This window comes from Talpa occidentalis, unplaced genomic scaffold (genome assembly GCF_014898055.3).
Source record: "Talpa occidentalis isolate TD23 unplaced genomic scaffold, MPIMG_talOcc4v2.1 talOcc4.8, whole genome shotgun sequence".
NCBI lineage: Eukaryota > Metazoa > Chordata > Mammalia > Eulipotyphla > Talpidae > Talpa > Talpa occidentalis.
Window position 1 is genome coordinate 49,738,611 of NW_023605194.1, and position 18,016 is coordinate 49,756,626.

Sequence of the window (18,016 nt, forward strand, 5' to 3'; positions counted from 1 at the left end):
ATTTTGTAGATCATCTTTAATCCTTTTTGGTAGATGTTTGCAACTCCTTTTCCTACAATGCACAGCCATTGAACATTTCCCTGCCACCATCTGCAGCTTCCCCCTCCCCCCTCCCAAACAGTCTGTCTTATTTGTCTTCTGGAACTCTTACCAATCCTTCTGCAGCTGATGGTAGATAAACTTTTTTACTATCAGTACAGACTATGGCCAATGCATAACAGAACATATCTGTGTAGTGATGTTTCTTCTACCCTCTCCCCATTTTTAAAGAAATATGTATGAATAAGATTCCATCATGACTTTATAAACTATTATTTTTTTAAGTGATACTAGAAAAGATTCTGAACCCTATTGTAGTATAATCCACAAATTATCCTTTACCCTTTTTCTCTTTTCTTTTACAAGAAAGTCATAAACTTTTTTTTTACTGCTGATAGTTATTTTTATCTCAAAAAGTATAAATGATATTTACTAAGTTACAGAATTGTTTTTCTTGTTCTTGTTTTCAGAGAGAGACTGTGTGGAGTTATTACTACCTTTTGGAAGTCTTTTAAGTATTAACTAAATGACCTTTGAAGAGTCTTCTCAACATTCACTTATAATTCTGTGAACTTACTTTAGGTGGAAAAACAACCATTTCTGACCAGTATTAACCTAATCAAGTTAATCCTTGACTAATTATTTTGTCTCAGGCATACAAGGCATTCAACCTAAACAGGTTTATCTCAAAAAGAGAACAAATGAGTTCAGATGCAATTGAAGATTCTGAAAATTGAAATAACAGGATTGTTTGGGTTAATAGTACTTTCCCAATACTTTCTGTATTTTTCTGTCTTTCTGAATTATCTTATGAATAGAGTATGCTCATTCTCAAATAGTCTCTTGAGTTTTCACATACATCTTCCTGTCCATTTGATTATGCTTTCATATTAGCATGTCATTGAAATTAAGAGGTGCCCTGTTGCCATAAAATCAGTACAAAATGAGATCTCTGAGATTGTAGATTATGCACTGTGCCAAGGTTCTAAAAAATACAGGATCATAGCCATAACTGTGAACTGACTGTTGGTGGATTATTGGCTTGGTAGGATCAGCATCTGTGGGCAGGCATGGGGGTGGTCTAGAAGATGAGGCCAGAGCAGGAAGCTGCTATTGTGTAGTACTTGGCTTTATTCCATTTGTAGTCAAAAGCAACAGCTTGCAATAGTAGAGCCAAGCTGAAGCCTAGAAAGTAGGATGGACTGCAAGAAAAGGGGAACCAGTAGTTAAAACAGTCATTCTACTTCCTTATTTAAGTAGCTTTTTTTTTCCGCCTAGTTGGTGCATCATGCTTTAATATTAAGTAATTATTGTTCTGCGTTGTTCAAGTACTCCTCTTATCTCCCACCTGCCTGATTTTTTTATTGCTTTAATTTTAAAAATAGTCATGAAATATGCTTTTAAAGTCCCACAAATCCGCTATCCAGACATACCCAAATGCATATCTGCTACCATTAAAAAGGGAGTTCTTTAATTAAAAAATTGGTTACCAAATTTGGTGTGTTGAAAATGTATCCATGGAATCCAGGAACATGTTATTTTGACTGAAATTTGGCCATGTATGAGCTGTTCTTCAGTATTCAGATTAAAAACATTTATAAGTCACAGTCTGCAATAGTTTTCTCCTGGTCCCAAATCTGCTATGATCATATGCTGAAAAATCTGCCAGTCTCTTTTTAATTTTTTTTGTGGCTGCTGTTGTGAATTTAAAGTATGTGAAATTATCCTTATAGACATCAAATTTCAAAGATTCTAAGCCATGACTAGTTACCACTGAGAAAGGTTTTTTTAGTTTCTGCCAATCAAGATAGGTTGATATTATATATTGATTTCATTTGCCTAATTGCAATTTCTTTCTAAAACATGGCCATATTATTTAAAACTCAAAAGATGAAATTTTATTTCTCAATATAGTGTTGTTATATCATTTTTAGGGTGAAGTTTGACAATTTTCATATATTTCCATGTGCATTTTATTTAAGTTTAAGAGGAAATAAGATTATTTTAATTTTATGTAAAATTTGCAGACTACATATATTAATTTATTTAATCTACACAAGTCTTTGAGAGGTCTAACTTGTAAATAAAAAGGTAACAGAAGTTAGAAACTAGATTAAAAAGGGGGGGTGAAAGATATTATAAAAAATAACAATAGGCAATGTGTGTAACTACTGCATGAAAGTACAACTGGGCCTTATATGAACTGGAATTAGGAACTAGAAAGTCAGGAACTCAAGTAACATATTCCTTTTCTTTACTCCTGCCCCCCTTCCTCAATTTCCTTTCTGCAGACAGGTTCTTTTGCTTACTCATTGGTTTTGCTTCTCATAATATTAGTTTCCATGTGACTTTGTCAGTGTTGATTTGCCCACCTGCCCTCTTTGTTTTGCAAAATCTTTAGGTCTAATTGTATCTCATGGTAAATCTAGAATGTTTTGGAGAATGAAAGATTAAACGGAGAAAAGGGAAGAAATAAGGAAGAGGGTGGGTGGATATATGATAGCAGTTTTTAGAGGTGAAGAAAGTAAGATTTTGGGCCGTTTGACTTGACATCTAGGTTTACACAACTAATGGAAGCCTAAACAGAGCTTGAGTACAAAACTTTTGATTCCAAAATATTATTTCTATGTACCACCCCACCTTTGTGAGCCATCACATAGAAAGTGTTTATTATATACATATTGTTCTTTTATTTGACACTTTATATTTCTTAGAGTTGATGACATCTTATATATATTAAAACTTACCTTATATATTGCATGCACAATTTGCCTATACTTTTCCAACACTGACATCAAGCTATACTCCAAAACTGTGCATATCTTTAATCTCAATTGTTTCCTAGCAAAAGAACCCAAACAAGTATGTTTTCCAGTATTCCTGTTTTTTCAGCTGCCTACTTGTGCTTATAGATACTTATAGATACTTATAGATACTTTGAAGTCTAGATTTACTCAAAGTTAAAATTTAAAACAAAATGCTTTTAAATGAATCCCTCTTCCTCCTCTTACCAAAAGGATTGACTCTAAAATTCAGGTGTCCCTAAGCCTCAGAACAAGCAATCCATAAAAGCATAAAACTTCATAAAAACAAATAGTTCTAACCCTTAATAAATACAAAGAACCAAGGGTTTTTTATTCATATATTTGAAGGCCTGCTGTGCCGTGTTCAGAAATGCAAATATCCTGCCTTTTACTAATTGTAAAAGCTTATAATTTATTTTTTTTTTTTTTAAATAGAGGCATGTTTTATTTATTTATTTGTTTGTTTGTTTTGTTTATACATGCACTGGGTACAGTCAGAAGCGCGGGAGGGTGAGAGAATTCACCAGTGCCAGAGAGGGGAGCAGAGCAGGCAGAAGGACCGAAGTACACTGCTGAGGGGAGCAGCGGGCGGCAGGAGAGGTCTGCGCGCCAGCCATGTGGGGCCCTCCTCCGGTGGCCAGGGAGCAGCCGGGGATCGAACCGGCGCCGCAGAGGCCGTGAGCAGCTTCGCAACCCAGCGCTCAACCGCTGCGCCACCGGGGAGGCCCAAAAGCTTATAATTTAATGGCAGAAACACAGAAAACTATAAATATAAACCCAGACACCAGGGAGGTTTATGGACTCTTTCCAGGTTGTGAAAGGGACAGAGGGGGATGACCCTATTCTTAGAGTAAGTGACTCCTAAGTTCACTCAGGATGAATCTAAGTTAGCTAAGCCACTGGGACTGCAGAGCTTGGTTTTAAGTGCATGAAATCAAGTAAACAATCAGAATGTGTCTTGGATAGCCCACTTGAATGAATTCTAGCCATACCTTTCTGGTAAGGGTAGAATAGCAATAAGGATTCTTCTTTTAGCCTTTTTCAGATCAGTCAAAGTATAGAGATTGGACATTTGTTAAAAAGAAGCAAACATCAATTCCACTACTAGGGATCTACCCAAAGGACACAAAAATAGTGATTCAAAAGAGCACCTGTACATCTATGTTTATTACAGCACTATTTACAATAGGTAAAACCTGGAAACAACCCAAATGCCCAAAAATAGATGACTGGATCAAGAAGATGTGGTATATATACACAATGGAATATTATTCAGCAATCAAAAAAGATAAACTAATGCCATTCACAGCAACATGGATGGAGCTAGAAGGAATTATGCTCAGTGAAATAAGCCAGAAGGAAAAAGAAAAATATCAGATGGTTTCACTTATAACAGGAATATAGGGGAACTAAATAAGACATCAGTGTAAAAAAAATAACAGTACAACACACAACAAAGCAAAAACAGACAATTATAAACCAGAGACATCCTGCAGGGGAGGAGGAGAGAGAGGGGTGAGAGGGAGGGAGGGAGGAGCACAGGGGACTGTGGTGATGGTGTTTGGGTGCCTTGGGGAAGGAAATCCTATGGGCACTGAATCTGAGGGGGTGGGGGGAAGCAAATATTGTCTAAAAAATGTAAAAAATGATAAAAAAATCTAAAAAGCAAACAATAGAATTTACCATTTTAACCATTTAAATATATAATTCAGAGTCATGAAGTTTATTTACAAGGTTGTGCAACCATCACATCACTATCATCCATTTTATAACTTTTTCATCATTGATATTCATTAATAGTAACTCCCCATTTTTTAATGTGGTCTTCTCTCCCCTAGTAACCTCTATTCTTTTTGGTCTGTACTTTGTGTGTTTATGTAAATTGAGTCCTTTTTGTGAATGGCTTATTTAACTTAATGTCTTCAGGTTTCCCCATGTTGTAGCATGTCAGACTTTTTCTTTTTATGACTGAATAATATTGTTTTGTGTGTGTCACATTTTATTTTGATCATTTATCTGTTGATAGACATTGAGATTGTTTCCATCTCTTAATTATTGTAAATAATGCTGCTGTGGACATTGGTGGGTAGTATCTGTTTAAATCCCTTTCAGTTCTGTGGACATATACCTAAAATCAAATGGCTGGAGTATTTTGAAATTTATGGGGTTTTATTTTTTTTGAGGAACCTGTCTTCCAAAGCATCTGTGCCATTTTACATTCCATTTCCTTATCTGTGAAGTTCTTTGTATCTGTGAAGTTCTTTGTTGTTCTTTAGGAGTTTATCAACCCCTTATTACACAGGTGCTTTGTAAATATTCCATTCTGTGGATTGCCTTCTTTCTCTCAGTAGTGTTTTTTGATATGCAGAGGTCTTTTTGATGAACTTTCTATGGTCCAACTTAATTCTTTAACATGTGAATACCCTATTTTTTCCTTTCCCCATTGAATAATCTGGGCATTCTTGTTAAAATTCAGTTGATCATTTATTCTAGAATTTATTTCTGTGGTCTTTGTTCTATTCCATTTGTCTGTTCTGGTATGACACTGTTTTGTTTACTTTGGGTAACACTTTTTTCCTCATTTTTTACACGTGTAATTTGTCCCAGTGATTGCTAACAAAAAAGATAAATCATCATAAATAATAAAGTATATATACTGTTCTGCTTTACTGTTGAAATTTTCTGACATACCTCTTCAGTCTTTGAAATATATAACTCCTGTCATGAAAGTTATTGGACATAGACAATGTTACTGGACATACTGCCTTTTGAGAGGGTATGTTTTTAAGATGCAAGGAAAAAAGATCCAGCGATTGCTAAACTATAAATTGTAGTCATTTATTTATTGCACTGCACCAATCACTTTACTAGATAGTAGAAATTTAAAGTCATGATTCTCTTTGAGGTCAGGGGGAGAGACATAAATGTACTTACAGAAATATGCTAAAAGTTGTGTGGTAGAGTCATGTATACAGTGTCGTGGAGTCAGTTGTTGGAGTAAGACCAGCTATTTGGTTGTATATTTTTCTTCATTTCATTTTTTCTGAGAAGGGATTAGAAAAAAGGAAAGTGATAAAGTTGAGTGTTTATAGACTGCTGTATTGGTATTCTCCTGAGAAACAAAACAAATAGGATATATGTATATGCGAGCATGCAGACCTTCAACTGATTGGAGGTGACCTACACACATTATGGAGGGTAATCTGCTTTATTTTAAGTCTACTGATTGAGAGTAATCACATTTGCAAATGGCTTTATAGCAACTATCTAGACTAATGTTTGACCAAACAGCTGGATATCATAGCCTGAAAAAACTGACACATAAAGTTAACATTCACAGTTACTATTTGAGCCTTTGCCTTGTAGTGAATTGTAAGATGGTAGGCATCTCTGGCTTTGGCACAGTTAAATGCCTTTAGCACCTCTTTCAGTCATTCTAATGGAAAGACATTCCCAGTGACCCTCCCCACTTCTTTATTTAGAGCTGTTGGACTGTAGGTTAAGACTACCAGAAAAGTGGAAGCCTTCACAGTAGGAATGTCGAGTCAGTTTAGAAGTGTTCAATGAATACTGTGGCCTAACAGATGCTGCCAGAACTCTAATTGTGAGAAAATTACCTGTTTCCTTTCTGTGAATGTTAACATAGCTCTGCTTCCTCTCGAGTCTTGATACTCAAGAGGAAGCTTGATAGCTAGGTGATGTTTTCGCCTAGCTATCCACAATCTTATACCAACCCTGTCTTAATTCTAAATCAGTTTTTCATTTATATTTTGACTGAGATCTTTAGACCTGTGGGTTGAGTTCAGTGTTGTGAAGCTGTACCCAGGCTCTACAGCACCAGGTTCGAATCCCGGCCAGCCAGGGAGATTCCCACATAGCGCGGCTGACCTCTCCTGTCTTGCCCACTGCTCCCTTCAGTAGTGCTTTCAGTCTGTCTGCCTGTTCTGCTCCCTGCTATGTCTCTGGTGAATCCTCTTACCCTCCTGCGCCTCTGACTGTACCCCAGTTCTTGTATAAATAAATAAATCTTTTAAAAAAAGATTATTATAAGCAGGTAACATTTCTATCACTTGCATTTAAATAAGGGTACTCACTTATCTCTTACATAAATGGTATAAAATAAGGGGTTAAAACATTAATTGCTTTTCTAGATTTTTTTATACAAGAACCAAGTACTCTACATGAAATAACATGTTGCTGTTGTTAAAGGCTTCCAACTCTTTTTTTTTTCTCTCCCATTTATGGAATAGCCATTTTTGGAAGTACAAAGTAATGTCTAAATGGGGATGACTAAAAACACGGTATATAAGGCCTCCTCATATATATAAAGTCTAAGTCTAAGACCTTTAAGACAATATCTAGTATATAGGCTTTATAAACACAATATCTGGGACACCTCAATGTGGGATTTTATCTTTTCCCCCACATCCACTTATGCTTTCAAGGAATTCATTTCAATCACATAATAAGTTTCTTCTGCAAATCCATTGTTGAGATTTTTTTTCTTAGTGTTGCTTATATGTTATCAGTCAGTCAAGTTTGGCATCAGCTGTTAGCAAGTGACTGGCATATTGTTAGTGTTGCTAAGAAATTGAGACTGCTTTAGCCAAGGGCATGTACTTAGTGGTGTTTATTACCAGCTCTGTAAGGGGAAGGGATGAACTACTCTTTTTTTCTTTTTGGTTTTGATCCATTCCAAGGTGTATCTCTCACATTCTTTCTTGTTTGACAAATAATTTAAAATACATGTATTTATACATAAATGTTTCATGAATTCAGTATGACTGAGGGTGTCTTGCCTACAACTCCAAGGACTTTACAGTATCTGATATTATTGATAGCTTCTAGTAACATGTGACTAGTTAAATTAAGTAAAATGGAATTTTAAAATTCAGTATCTCAGTCATATTTCAAGTACCCAAAGAAACTGTGTGTGGGACAATTCTAATATCTAACATTTCTATCATTTCAGAAAATTATTTTGGGAATCCTTACTCTAAATCGTTAACTTTGTAGGAGAAAGATATACTTGAGTACTTTGATGCCATTGTAATGTGCCCAGTGTCAGCTGAGCCTTTAGTACCAGTTGGAATTCTTTTCTGTGCTTTTAAGCTTCCATTTCCTAAAGCAGTTTTTCCGAATTATCATTACTCAACTTCCTCCTCTTTTCTTAGCAGATGATATTTTTCCTAAAGCACAGAGGAAATTGAGGTTACACAAGATTACCCGTAAAGGTTATTCCGTTAACTTCCTGCCCTTTTATACCTGTTTTTGCACCATTCCATACCTCCTTTTCACTTTCCTCAGAAATGTGTCCATTTTTGTATGACTAATTTGATTTTACAAGTATTGGACATCTGCTATATCCCAGAAACTATTTCTAGGTACTTAAGATACAGCTATGAAAAAAACAAAACTTCTCTGCCTTCATATAGCTTACCTTCTAGAGGGAAGGGGCAGACAGAAAGAAAATAACTAGTAGGTAAGACCATAAGTATTACAGAAAAAAGTAAAATCTGAAAGTGTCAGAAAAGAAAGAATGGAAAGACCCTAAAGTAAAAGCATTTATTTAAAGACCAGCAAGGAAACTATGTGGAAATTACTAGAAAATGAGATAAGAAATGTAGTAGATTAAGTAGGGCTTTGTAGGCTCTCATATTTAGGTTCTTGTTCTGGTTAATGAAGTGGAGGGTTTTGTTCTGATTACTGGAGTAGAAACCTTGGGAAGGTTTTGAGCTAGAGGGATGATGTGATATAAACTTTCTCCCCACAACCTCACCAGATAATTTAAAACATGCACAAACATAGAACAGTAAGTGAATTCCCAAGTACCTATCATACAGCATTAAGAGTTACCAATTTAATTTACTTTCTATACTGTAGAGAGAGGGTCCGTATGGTGGTGTTCTCAGTTCCCATCATAACTTAAAGGGAAACTTTCATAATGTCCGGAGCCCTTGATGTCCTGCAAATGAAGATGCAGGATGTCTTCAAATTCTTTGCAGCAGGACCCCATGTAGCACCAGTTTTTGTTTCCAAATGAAACAGTATATCTACAAAAGGAAAAATGACATCTATATCATACATTTTGAAGAGAACCTGGAAGAAGCTTCTGTTGACAGCTTATGCGATTTTTGCCATTGAAAACCCTGCTAATACAGTTACTGTGTTCAGAAAAACTGACCAGCAAGCTGGGCTGTAGTTTGCTGCTGCCGCCACTGGAGCCACCCTTATTTCTGGCTGCTTCACTCCCGGAGCCTTCACTTACCAGATCGAGGCAGTTCTCCAGGAACAAGGACTTGGTGGTTACTGATCCCAGGACTGATCACTTGTCTTTGACAGAGCCATGTTATGTTAACCTGCCTACCATTTGCTCTTGTAACACAGACTCTGATCTGTGCTATGTGGACATTGCCATGCCCTGTAATAACTCACTCAGTGGATTTCATGTAGGGAACTGTGTACACGTGGCAACATCTCCTTTGAATACCTATGGGAGATTACACCCCATCTCTGTTTCTACAGAAATCCTGAAGAGATTAAAAAGGAAGCACATGCTACTGCTGAAAAGGCTGTTACCAAGGAGGAATTTGTGTGAATGGACTTCCTCAGCTCCCAATTTTGATGCTACTTTACCTGAGGTTGCAGACTGGTCTGAAGACATGCATGTGTTCTGTGCCTATACAGCAGTTTCCTACTGACCACTAGTGTGCTCAGCCTGACACTAAAGACTGGTCTACAGCTCCCACTACTCAGACCACTGAATGAAGAGGAACAATCACTGAGTGGTCCTAAGTTGTTCTTCCACAGACTCTGAAGCAGAAAATGGAAATGAGCTTAACAGAAAATAGAAACGTTCTTAAAAAACACAAATTAACAATTTGTGGCCAACTGTTTGATATAACTGCCCCTTATGTATTATTTTAAAGCAAACCCACCTTCCTATGTGCTTTTCTGTGTCTGTGGTGTGTAATTGTGTGAATGTGTGCGCACACACACACACACGAGCAAAAATAAACGGGACTACATCAAACTAAAAAATTTACATAGAACGAAAAAATTCACAGAAATAAAAAAGCACCCTAATGATTAGGGAAGATTTCGCACATCACACATCCAGCAAGGGGTTAGTTAATATTCAAAAAAATATAAAGAACTCATACCATGCAACAAACAACCCAATTAAAAAAAGTTTAGTAAGCTTCTCCAGAGCAGACATACAGATGGCCAACAGGCCCATAAGATCATCTCATTATTAGCAAAATGTGAATCAAAACAAAAATGAGTTATCACCTCACATCTGTGAAAATAACTATTAACCAAATGATAAACAGCAACAAATGTTGGAAAGGATGTGGAGAGAAGGGAACTTTATACACTGTTGATGGGAATGTAAAGATGTGGAATACTATTCAACTATTAAAAAAAAGGGGAAGGGAACTCTACCATTTGCATTATCAGGGATGGACTGAGGAAATTATGTTTAGTGAAGTAAGTCAGAAAGACAAACGATATGATTTTACTCACATGTAATATATAGAAAAAACAGAGGAAATAAATGAAGCAAAACTAAACTCTTGAATTATAATACCTATTAGTGGTTACCAGAAGAAATGAGAGGAAAGGGGCATGGGTATATTGAGGAAAAAGAGACAAAGGTATGGTGAAGGATAGAGCAAAACTTTTAGTGTTAATTTAATGTAGTATAATAAATGTGTTGATTCTTAGTGATACATATCTGTAGGGTAAAGAAAATGTCAGGCTTTTCTGCCCTTCCGCCATCAGGATAGATGATGGATCCTTGTCCTGAATGCATGCCTGATGGCGGGCACCTGGAATAGGGTGTGGGCATAGGTAGATGGGATTCAGCTGAGCTAAGACTGTGCTTTTAAGGGCGGCGTCACGGGGGGACGCTAGCAGCCCCAGCCAGCAGCAGCAGAACCTGAAGGAGAAGCCGAAGCAGAAGCAGAGAACGCCAGAGAGCCCAGATAGAGTGAAGACTTGCTGGGGCTGGGAGGCCTGCCAGCCTCCCAGTCCCCCAGCCAGCACCCCTGCCTGCCATATGCCTGGTGAACCCCAAATAAAAGACCTGCAAAACCACTGAGGACTCTGACTCCTTTACCCAGTCTGCATGGATCAGAAAACCTGCACCTGTGCCCATGTCCTGCCCTTACAATTGGCGTAGTCGGCAGGATCCATGCAGACGGGTATTGGAGCCCTCCGAAGACCTGGAGGGACTAAGGAGTAAAAAGACTGCCTGTGACGACGCTGGAGGCGCCATGGCGTACAGAAGATGGATACGTCCACGAGCTACAGGATGAGACCTGGCGTGAAGGAGACGCCCGAAAGGACCAGCCAACGACACCGGAAAGGACCAGCCAACGACACCGGATAGGACCAGCCAACGACACCGGAAAGGACCAGCCAATGACCCCTGAGGCAGCAGGCCATTGCTGAAGCAGGGAGAGGCCAATGGACTGATAGACTGATGAACTGATGATTTTGGACTGACAATCCTGCCAGAAGGCGGAGGACCTTAGCAGGTTATGTTTATTTTTTGAGAATCTGGGGTGGCCAGTGGGCCTAGATGGCCAAAAGCAGCCTGTGTATGCCCAGTGGCCAGGTGGAGGAGAAAAGCCAACTGAGAAAGCAAAGCTGGTACTGATGATAAGTTGAGAAGCCCTGAGCGGCTGTTAAGCAGCCTGGGTATGCTGAAGAACTGTGAGTCTCGTAAAATCACCTGTGGGTGATGCCCTGCTCATTCTTGAGTGAGGGTGAGGAGCTGAGGAGCCCGTCCTTGGGGACGGGTGGGAATGTGGCTTGGGGTGGAGCCCAAGCCAAATGCAAGTTTGGATCCCCAACCCATGTGCTTGTGCAGTGGGTTGGCTTGAGAGCAGGGGTCTGTGAGTCGCATGGGTGGCCATGAAGCCGAGTGTTGGAGCGACTGCAGACAGAAACCCTGAGGGTTGGCGATTACCCCCAACAGAATAAAATTGCCAATCCCAGAGCTAGTGCATCCTGGGGGTGGATGCTGTGTGTGCCTTGTAGCAGAGACTACAGCCAGAGAAGGCCAGGAAGCCTGACGGCTCCTGGTGTGTTATAGCAGATGCCGTGTGTGATTTCCCCTCCTCGTATGAGCAGTGCCTTCGGCAGCAGATTTGGTGGCTCATCTGCTGGTACCAATAATTGTCTTTTGCACTTGGTTGGTGCCCTGCCTGGACTTATTTGTGTTCTGTTGTATTTTGTTATGTTGTATTTTGTTATTTGATGTATTTGCTTTTGTGGGCCATGGCTGCATTGTTTGTTTGCTTAGAAAATTGTATATATATGTATAGACTATATGGCAGAAAACCCTGAGGGGTGGACTGTAGGGTAAAGAAAATGTCAGGCTTTTCTGCCCTTCCGCCATCAGGATAGATGATGGATCCTTGTCCTGAATGCATGCCTGATGGCGGGCACCTGGAATAGGGTGTGGCATAGGTAGATGGGATTCAGCTGAGCTAAGACTGTGCTTTTAAGGGCGGCGTCACGGGGGACGCTAGCAGCCCAGCCAGCAGCAGCAGAACCTGAAGGAGAAGCCGAAGCAGAAGCAGAGAACGCCAGAGAGCCCAGATAGAGTGAAGACTTGCTGGGGCTGGGAGGCCTGCCAGCCTCCCAGTCCCCAGCCAGCACCCCTGCCTGCCATATGCCTGGTGAACCCAAATAAAAGACCTGCAAAACCACTGAGGACTCTGACTCCTTTACCCAGTCTGCATGGGATCAGAAACCTGCACCTGTGCCCATGTCCTGCCCTTACAATATCTAAAATTTATATGTTATAATGCAAATTCAATTAAAAAGTAAAGATTAAAGTATGATGCTGGTAGATTGGAATTTAACAGGACAAGAGAACTGAAAATACTTATAATTCAAATTTTGCCTTTCTGTGACAGTTTGGTATAGAGGCAGTAATACTTTATATTAGTACTTTATATTAGTATGCTTAAGACTATCATACTATAGTAATCAAAGATAATAGTCATGAGTATTGATTAAAAAATCTTAAATTGTGACATGTTACTTAATGAAAGAACTTTAGAAACATTTTCATTCAAGATTTCAGTAAATTCTGTTAATTATTTAAGATATATTTCTGGAGGTGTAGGGGGTGAGAGGATTCACCAGAGACAGAGTCGGGAACAGAACAGGTAGATTGATGAAATGCACAGCTGAGGGAGCATGGGCAAGACAGGAGAGTTCTGGTGCACTATGTAGATGTTGCAGTAGCTGCAGATTGCTTCATAGTGCTGACGCTTAACCCCTTGCGCCACCAGGGAGGCCCTAAAATGTACATACTTTAAAGTTGTAGCTTTAAGTCCCTCTTTTTTTCCTGAAAACAATGTACTTCTCATATATTTATTTAGGGGACCATACAATAAAAGACTAAGTCACTTGGCTAATGGAAGTCTGTCATGTTATAGGGCTTGTTGATTATTTCATTTTGTACTATATTGTATTAAATGTTTCTCAGGAAAGTATGGTATACAGTTCTTCAAGTTTGTAGGTGCATTATTCCTGTAGAAGTACACTGGATATAGTGAAAGTGGGTGATGTTTTAATTTTGAATGTCCTTTGTCTTTTTTTATTTTAAATTTTTTCTTTTTAAGCATATAAGAGCTGGGGTGTAGGCCAGTGGTGTGGGGGGATGAGAGGATTCACCAGAGACAGACTGGGGAGCAGAACAGGTGGATCTACTGAAATACACTGCTGAGGGAGCAGAGGGCTGGACAGGAGCAGTCAGCTGGGCCATGTGAATTAGCACCCTGGGCAGGGATTCTCACAGTGGCTGGTGATAGCATGAAAGCTCTGAGACTTTAACCCCTGAGCCACCAGAGAGACCCCTTTGTCTTTTTTAAAAAATATTTTCTAAAGTAAATGTTCACACCATAAACAGAAGTCATTAACACAGTTGTCTGTATATTCAAGCTCAGTATTAGTTTTTATCTAGGAACTATTTTTAATTGAGTACATTACTAACATTATGCAAGCATATCATTTTCTTTCTCAGATTGAATCATCACCCTTTCTCCTTTTTTTTCTGGGGTCTGGATGGGGGAACACAAGGTAGTAAGAGAGTACCATAGTTGGAGTCATCCAGGAAAAGAGATCTTTTTTTAAGTTGGGCTGTTCTGAAAGAGTATTTTCAGTTGCTACTTTGGAAAACATTAAACAGTTCACAGGCCTTCCTGATTTTGTTCAGTTGTAAGTTTGAGGAAGCTGCAGTCAGTAAATTGTGGTTGGCAGATGCTGTAAGCAGGTGACTCAATAAGTTGAACTCATATGACTCAGCTGTGTAAAAGCCATTCTGATAAATAGCTTGAAAGAAAATTGCCTCCCAGACTTTTGAACTGCCATAAAAAGTTCAAAACTATTACTAAAGGTATCGCAAAGAATATTAACATGTGGCTTTAGAAGGAAACACATTTTCCTTCAAGTGGTTTTAAGGGCTTTACCTAATTTTTACTCTGGTGATTCTAAAAGAGAACTTTACACCAGTGATAGCATGTTGTAGTTAAAAACAGAAATACAGTTCTGGATAAAAAGTGTTTTCAAAGAAAAGTTTTTTTTAAAGGTCAGTTTCAGTTGGAAAATGAACAGAGAAACCCAAATGGTATTTATTTTAAGTTAATATAAAAATGACCTAGTTAATAAAAGCTTTTATTTTTAACGTTGATGTAACTGAGCAAATAAAAATAAAGCAAGTTTGTAGTTCTGTTAGGATTTGATGTTATATGATATGTGTATATTAGTGTAGTATCCCCCTTTCCAAATCTTACTTGATAAGTTCATAAATTATGGTCTTTTGTTGTTTATGACATCCATTACAAATCTTGGAATGTAATATTCCTGTGAACTGATTTTAATGTAGCAGATAATCATTTTCTGTAGTTAAAATAACAATGAAATAATTCATTTAATTAGATTTTCATATACTTTATGTGATTGTATTACTAATATTATAAGTAAATTATTTAAAACCTAATCGAGAGTATTCAAAATTTTGATTTTACAAGTGCATGAATTGGAAAAATTTTAGGTGGGAAAGGTTTTGACATCAGACAGATCCTTGCTGCCCTCCTGTCATGTGATATGTTTCCACATCTGTAAAATAGAATAATAGTAAACTAGCAAAGGAATTGTTCAGATTAAATTAGGTTAACCTCTGTGAAAATACTTTTGTCAGTTAAGTTTTTTTTTACTGTTGACAATCACAAGGAAATATGCCCTTTTTTTTTTTTGAGGTAACTGATTTATACAACAATATACATTCAAAGATCACATTTTCTCACCATGCTTACCACCGTCACCAACCAATCAGCCCCTTCTAACCATTCTCTTCCCCTCTGGTAACCATCAGTCTGTTGATTTAGAATCTAATGGTTTGTTTTCTTCATATTCTGCAAAAGAGTGAAATCATACAATATTTATCTTTCTCCTTCTGGTTTATTTCACTTAGCATAATTCCCTTCAGAGTTCATCATTGTTGTCACAGATGGTAAGAGTTCATCATTTTTTACATTGTGTATGTAATAATACTTGTTCTTTTTCTTACCAATGAAGTGTTTATCTGGTTACATATTTTATGGTTTCAGGTCTTATATTCAAGTCTTTATTCCATGTTGAGTCAATTTTAGTATAGTGTAAGATAGTGATCTATTTTAATTAATGTGTAGCTGTCAAGTTTTCCCAGCACCAATTGTTGAAAAGACTTCCGTTTCTCCATTGTTAGCTTTTGACTCCTCTGTAATAAATTAGTTGCCCATGTATGTGTGGTTTTATTTCTAGGCTCTCAGTTCTACTCCACTGAATGTGTACCTGTTTTTATTCCAATACCATGTTGTTTTGATGTTGCTTTGTAGTATAGTTTGGAATCAGGAAGCATGATAATACTATATCTTCATTCTTTTTTCTCAGAATTATTTTGGCTCTTTGAGGTTTCTTGTGTTTCTTTTCTTTCTTTTTTTTTTTTTTTATATTTATTTATTTATTTATTTATACAAGCACTGGGTACAGTCAGAAGCGCGGGAGGGTGAGAGAATTCACCAGGGCCAGAGCGGGAAACAGAACAGGCGGACCAACAAAATTCACTGCTGAGGGGAGCAGCTGGCGGCAGGAGAGGTCTGCGCGCTATGTGGAACCCTTGCCCGTGGCTGGGGATCACCGGTGCTGCAGAGGCTGCGGGCAGCTTCGCAACCCAGCACTCAACTGCTGCACCACCGGGGAGGCCTGGTTTCTTGTGTTTCTATAAATATTTTAGAATTTTTTTTTCTTTCTGTTTTTGTGAAGAATGTCTTTGGTATCTTAGTTGGGATTACATTGAATCTGTATTACTTTTGATAGAAATGCCATTCTGATCCAGGAGTACAGAATATTGTTCCACTTCTCTATGCCTTCACTGTTTTCTCAACAGTGTTTTGCAGTGTACAGGTCCTTTCATTTCCTTGGTTAAATCTATTCCTAGCTATTTTATACTTTCTGCTTCTAACAGGAGTGGTATTTCCCCTCATTGCTCTTTCTCCCAGCTCATTGTTTGTGTATAGAAATGCAACAGATTTTTGTGTATTGATTTTGTAGCCTGCAACTTTTCTGAATTCATTATTTCTAATTGGTTTCTAGTGGTGTCTTTAGGGTCTTCTGTAAAAACTACATCAAAAAAATACTCCTAAGGGGCCTCCCTGGTGGCGCTATCTGCAGCCACTGTGGCTGAGTTCGATCCCCAGCCAGGGAGCAGCAGACCTCTCCTGGCTAGCCCGCTGCTCCCCTCAGTAGTGTATTTCTGTCAGTCTGCCTGTTCTGCTCCCCACTCTGCCTCTGGTGAATCCTCTAACCCTCCCCACACCTCTGACCTGTACCCCACTTCTTTTATGCATAAATAAATCTTAAAAAATACTCCTATGTATGTATTTTTTACTGAAAATACATTTGTCCCATAAGACATAGTAATTTTAGGATGTAATTAAATATATTGAAACCCAAGGACACTACTCACCTAGGATGATTGGAGATTGGTAATGCCAACAATCAAGAGTCTTTAAATAATTGTTTTTTTAAAAAGATTTATTGCATACAAGAACTGGGGTAAAGGCCAGAGGTCTGGGGCCAGGGTGGGGTGTGGGGTGGTGGTAAGAGGATTCATCAGAGACAGAGAGGGGAGCAGAGCAGGCAGATTGACTGAAGCACACTGCTAAGAGGAACAGTGGGCAAGACAGGAGAGGTCTGCTGCACTATGTGGGTTAGCTCCCTGCCTGGGGATCAAACTCATGCCATCATGTCTAGAGATAGCTTGATAGCACTGAAACTTACCTGTGTCACCAGGGAAGCCCAGGGAAAGTAATCATTCTTCAAATGTCAGTTTTATCTTTCAAATTGGTAAAGTAGTGCAGAAAGTGAATGTTAAAATCATTAGTGATCTATTAAGCCTAGATAAGTTGTTTTTAAAGGTGTATTCAGTTGCCTAAGTGAATTTCCTTTGGGGGGAAATATTTTAATTCCAGATAATAATTTCTGATCATCGGTAATATTAAAATACTTTTTTGATCATTGATTTTGTTTGCCTGGTTTGTTTATTAGTATTTGAAATTTGTCTTTTTGTTTCACTTGAAGTCTAGAATGTGTTTTTGTTTATTTAGTCTTTTTAAATCTATACTAATGTTACATGCAGTGTTTTTGTCAGTGAAAATGATTATTCCTGTGGAAATATATTTGATAAAATATAAGTTAACATGGTATGAAGAAAAATATATATATACATATTTTTTCCCACCCCTATCCCTTATAATCCCCTGTTCTCTCTCTTTCCCTTTTAACCTCAGAACCCTTGAAATATTTATTGATAACGGCTGACTTTTTCTTTAAGTATTTCAAGTTACTAGATTTGACTGCTTTGTAAATGTCCAGTATTTTTTTTTTTTTTAATCATTCTTACTTTGCTACACATAATTTGGCAACCTTTCAACCTCCTTGGTTGAAAATGGCTGTATCTCATCCTTTTCTTATGGCTGTATAATATTCCATGGTGAGTATATACCAAATCATCTTGACCCATTCATCCATCATTGTACACTGAGGCTGCTTCCATGTCTTAGCTATTCTATACAATGCTGCTATGAATATGTGGAATGCATAGGTTTTGT

General features: G+C 38.0%; 1 protein-coding gene and 1 pseudogene across 6 annotated transcripts in view; both read left to right on the forward strand.

Moving 5' to 3' along the window:
- The window catches only part of JMJD1C (jumonji domain containing 1C), a 283,697-nt gene that overhangs the window by 194,071 nt on the left and 71,610 nt on the right, over positions 1 to 18,016 (forward strand). The window lies entirely within an intron of this gene.
- On the forward strand, positions 5,036 to 10,576 carry LOC129145046 (40S ribosomal protein SA-like; annotated as a pseudogene).